This window comes from Pinus tabuliformis, chromosome 1_2 (genome assembly GCF_031772625.1).
Source record: "Pinus tabuliformis cultivar Carrire ecotype Pingquan chromosome 1_2, CPIR1, whole genome shotgun sequence".
NCBI classification, from domain to species: domain Eukaryota; kingdom Viridiplantae; phylum Streptophyta; class Pinopsida; order Pinales; family Pinaceae; genus Pinus; species Pinus tabuliformis.
In genome coordinates this window covers 1,310,431,428-1,310,437,081 of record NC_142298.1, presented here as the reverse complement: position 1 = coordinate 1,310,437,081, position 5,654 = coordinate 1,310,431,428, and positions in this window count along the sequence as shown.

The window sequence follows — 5,654 nt, the reverse complement described above, 5'->3', positions numbered from 1 at the left end:
GTTCCCTTGCTCCGGCAGGTCACGATCCTCACGATCTCCGCGAATGGATACCTGCACATGCAAAGAACGAAGCGAATACAAGCATAAAATCCACTAAATACAACTATATATCAGTCAGAAAGGAAATAGATCAAACATTATCATAATGAACAATAAGATCATAACCATAATAATAGTCGTTTATTAATGAATAATCAACAGAGAAAGATACAACCAAATTTCTGACGTTGAATCTCTCCTCTGGCTGGGCAAGCAACTATACATGTCTTGCAATAGACCTTCTCTCTCTCAGACTTCCGGCAGCATAACCTCCCTATGCTCCAAAACTCTTACTATCACTCGAGACAAGCGTTATCACTACTACTCAAAAACTAGCTTGTCAAATGCATGAGGACAGACTTTTATAGATGGAGAAGGGGAGGAAGATACAATGCATCAAGACACCCATTATGGATTGGCATTATCTCCAAAAAGCCGTTGTGGATAGATGTAAGGGATAGATGATGACTCTCGACATCTAGAAGATGAGCTTTATCCTCAAAAGACTTCATGACTTGAAGGGAAAAAACATCTGGGCGCGGGTTTGTTAAAAATCTTTTCCAAACTTGGTTGGCGTGGGTGTTACTCTAAGACAGAGTGCCAATGGTCGCACCTTCTTTTGAGGATCTCATTCATTGGCGTGGGTAGTACATTGTGGACCCGCACTAATGGAAAAAGGGCACTTTTCAGGGATATTTTGCAGGAGGTGTCTTCAGGGCACATGAAGTCCATACTTATGAGAACATAATGCAAGTGTTTTTAAGTTATGTCACTGCTCACAGGTCCCGGAATGAGTCCTCCAAAGTACGGAAAAAGGGTAACAGGGATGGTGACCAATGGTGACAAATTACTGTGTAACAGGTAGTTATGCATATCAAAAGATGCCTTTCGGTCTGAGCAATGCTGGCGTCACATTTCAAAGGGCCATGGACATCACATTTAAGGGATTAGTAAACAAATCAGTAGTAATCTACTTGGATGATATAACTATATATTCTAAGAAACGAGGTAATCATCTCAGAGATTTAAAACAGATCTTCCAACATTGCCAAAGGTATGGAATTTCACTTAACCCAAAAAAGTCCTTTTTTGCATTAAGTGAAGGAAAAATTCTTGGTTTTATAGTGTCAAAATCTAGAATCCATATTGATCCTGACAGAATCAAAGAGATTTCCGAAATACCCTTACCTCACAACAAGAAAGCTATGCAATCTTTCCTTGGCCAGATTAATTTTGTAAAGAGATTTGTTCCAGATTTTTCAAGAATCGTATCTCCCTTACAAGCAATGATTAAAAATAATTCAATCTTCAAATGGGGCCAAGACGAATATCAATCATTCAATCTGATTAAACAAGCGATTGTAAATGCTCCATCTTTAGCAACTCCAAATTTTTCCGATCCTTTCATTCTATATACATTTGCCTCTAATAGATCAAATGCTGCGATACTCACTCAAGCAAATCAAGACAAGGTAGAAGCCCCAATTGCATTTTTCAGTTCAAATCTACAAGGGGCTGAATTAAATTACTCAGACATTGAGAAACAAGCTTATGCTGTTTTCAAAGAAATCAAACATTTCAAACCTTTTCTGCTTAAAACCCATACAAAAATCATAATACCATTTCCAGCGGTAAGAAATCTCTTAGTACAGAAAGATGTGGGTGAGAAAAGAGCCAATTGGGTTACTGCCTTACAAGAATACGATGTAGAAATTAAACTAGCAAATATTGTAAAAGGTCAAGGCTTTTGTAATATGCTGGCTGGAGCATCGATCATTTCCGAAATACCATCTGCAGAAATACAAATGTATGAGGTAAGCCTAAGCGATGTTGAATCATTATACGCTGATATCATATTTTATCTAAAGAATGGGTACGCTCCTTCAAACCTCGATTATACAAAGAAAAGAGCCCTAAGGTTGAAGGTTAAGCAATATCAACTTGTGAACGATGTACTTTTTAGGATGAATTATGATTCTGTTCTCCTTAGATTTCTTGAGAAATCTGAAGCTAAAAAGGTGTTGCAGGAACTCCACGATGGACCAGCAGGTGGACATTATGCTGGAGATGCTACCACACATAAAATCTTGCGTGCAGGGTGCTATTGGCCTACACTATTCAAAGACACACATAGCTACGTAAGGAAATGCCAAGTTTGTCAAACTGCTGTTGGGAGACAAAAGAAACCATCATTACCTTTGCAACCAGTCAATATTGAGCAACCTTTTGATCAATGGGGATTAGATATAATAGATGAGATTGTTCCTCACTCTTATAAACAACATAGTTATATCCTTACAGCTACAGATTATTTTACTAAATGGGTAGAAGTAGTACCTCTCAGAATAGCTAATGATGAACACATCATTGATTTCATAGATCAGTTCATAATCACCAGGTTTGGTTTACTCTCTGATTTAATGTTTGATAATGCATAGTATTTTTCTGGCAATGCTATGACTGAATTTGCACTCAAAATAGGTTTTAAGCTTAAGTACTCTGCCAATTATTACCCGCAGGGAAATGGATTAGCTGAATCAATGAATAAAAACTTATTCAGAATCATTAAGCGAACCATTGATCAAACTCATAAGAATTGGCACAAATCCTTAATATATGCTCTGTGGTCAAACCAAATAACACAGAAAGCCTCCATTGGCACTTCTCCCTTTAATTTAGTTTATGGGAAAGAAGTGGTCCTCCCAACTCATCTAGTGATTCCTTCTTTGGCCTTAGTTCAATATATTGATGAAACACCAACTTCTTCCTTACAACTAAGGCAGCTGCAAATTCTTAAGCTAGAAGAGAAACGAGAACAGGCTAAAATAACTCATGCTCATCACCAAGCATTAGTAAAAGCTTCTTTTGATTCAAATATGATAACCAGAAAGGACTTTCAGATTGGAGATCTCGTTTTAAAATGGGATAAGGCTCATGAGGAAAAGTCCAAACATACGAAATTTCAACAAATGTGGCTTGGCCCTTTTCAAATTGCAGAAATCATAGGTCCATCTACTTTTATGTTACATGATTTAACAGGAAAAAGAGAATCTTTACATGTTAATGGGCAGATCCTCAAAAAATACTTTCCATAGGAGATCATTCTTCTATTTTTGTAAATTAGTTTTTCATTTAATTTGATAATAAAACCAGTTGTAAATGGTTACATTTGGAATTCACGAAAAAGACGAGTATTTCTTTTAAGATTTTGTTTTTTCACTTGTATAAATAGAACTGATTTAGAAAATTGGTCATTATTATTCAAAGATACAGTCAAAGGCTATAAGCCTGAAAATGATACTAGTTTCAACCTTGTAAATTTTGATAAAAAGCGACTTTTAGTTGAAATTTGTTTTATATCAGTCAAATGAAAGGTATCAATAACAAAACGAAGATTCTCTGTAGAAAATCTCTTCCCAAAAACTCTACCATTGTTGTCCAAAGCTATTCTTAAGGAAACGATGACTTCCTCCCCACCTAGGGAATTACGAGCTTCAAGGAATAATCCAGCGATACACTTTAAACTTAAAGAATAAGAGGTCTCATCACGTGCCGACTTATCGTGATCATAGATATTATAGTTTGCTGACCTTGCCAAAACTGCATACCACAACAGGGTAATGACTTGAGATTGCTGCAATCAAAATACAAGGGGTCTCATCACGAGCTAGCTTGTTCAACAAAGTTATAAATCAAGTGAATGGCACTGTCATAATTTGGCTACCAAACCAAGGCATTGTTCTTTGAGGATTAAAAGGAAACAAAATCAATGAGTGTGGTTATGGATTTCCCTTTGAAAATCGTATATTTCTCCAAGTAGGATACAAGATCATTGCTGGGTAACAGGTAACCCTGTCGAGGCTATAAACGCCTGCTGGCAGCAGAGGCTCTACCTATGAAAAATGAGCATATTTAAAACTGATTTACAGAGAAGACTTTGTTTTTATCTTTATAAACCAAGTAGTGACTGATGTAGATACAATGACTAGCTATAGGAAGTAAACAACCAAAGTTAACATAGAAGAAACAAACTATCATTGACAGCTGAAAGCATGGTGTACTTTATCTTTCTATAATAAAGTTTGATTTTCTGAAAATTTTTCTGTTTGGAAGTTTAGAAAATTCAAAAGAAAAGCAGAGATAATTGGTTCTTCCAAGTGAATCGCCAATTGTTGTGGCTAGCAACAACCCCCATTTTTATTTAGTTTTATCATTAATACTAAATAAATGGGGACCCTTATTCAAAAAATTTAGGAAATAAATTAGTGCTTGTATTTCCTTTTTGAATAAAAATTACTATCATAAACTTAGGAGAATACTCGAAAAATCTAAAAAAGACTAGGTTTTATGATAAAGTTTGAATAAAACCACTCCTTCAATAAAGAGTGTCGCATCGCAAAAAAGTAATGGATGCCTTCCTACAAGCGGAATCTTAAAATCGTGAAATCGTGATGTGAAATCACGCATCCAAAGACCCTCATCACATCGCATGTCTGAAATATGACTTAAGGTAAAATACCTCAAACTGTCGATATGCGATGGTGCGTCTCGCAAATCGTATTTCGCAGAAAACACATTAATGGACGATTGCCACATGCAACGGATTAGCGATATTGCAATCTGCGATATTGCGAAGCAAATCGCAAAATCGCCTTATCGTAGATCTATAGGGCTCATTGTTCGAAAAAGCTTTTTCCATAAACCGATGCTCAATTATGTGCATTAATGTTAATTAATGAGTTAGTTGGAAATCATTAATGAAATATGGTTTTGATATGATCGAAGAGCCATTTCACGTAGGGTGATATATTTTATAAGTTTTCGCCCTTTAGAGCTTTCCTGTCACCTTTTTCTTATCATTACTCTGGCCTCATTTGTAAACTGCAGGAGTGAAGAGGAGAGAAATATACATAGCAGTGTTTAGAACATTATGGGAAAGAAGGGTAAAGCTCCGAGTTCTGAAGATAAAGAAATGATGCCTTTCTACACAGACACCACCTGTAATAGAGATGCCGGAATTACTACTTGGGAGGGCATGTACAGTCTACTTGAGGAAGAAAATCCTAGAATAATGGAGGTTACAGCTACTGCAGGTTCACATGGGTCTTCTGAGGCGTCTATTACAAAACTAGCATGTTCATTCTTGCACCGGATAGCCGCGAGGCCCAAGATTCTTCCATACACAGATATGGTCAAATGGGTACTGGATAGTGCTGATATCACAAACAAACAATTTAAGACTGAAGGTCAAGGACTAATTGGCTCATTCACTCCACAAGATTTGAGGCTCATGTATCATCTACCAAAGCCACAGGCGACTTATAACAAACAGTTCATGGAGAAGTTCGCTAAAGAAAATGAAGATTTGGTATAATGGACCAAGGACTGGTCAAGAAGGGACGAACCACTAAAAAGAGATAAGCACGGTATGTATAGTACTGGTTCTCTCACCTCCCCATATTGCTTTGTTTCTGCTATGCTTTGTAGACTTTTTGGAAAGCCAAATGTTAACAAATTTTCATCTGAATAGCTGCCATTATTGGATGCCACCACTAATGCTACTATTATGGATTGGGCTAAGATATTGTCCGACAATTTAGCCACATCCATTTTTA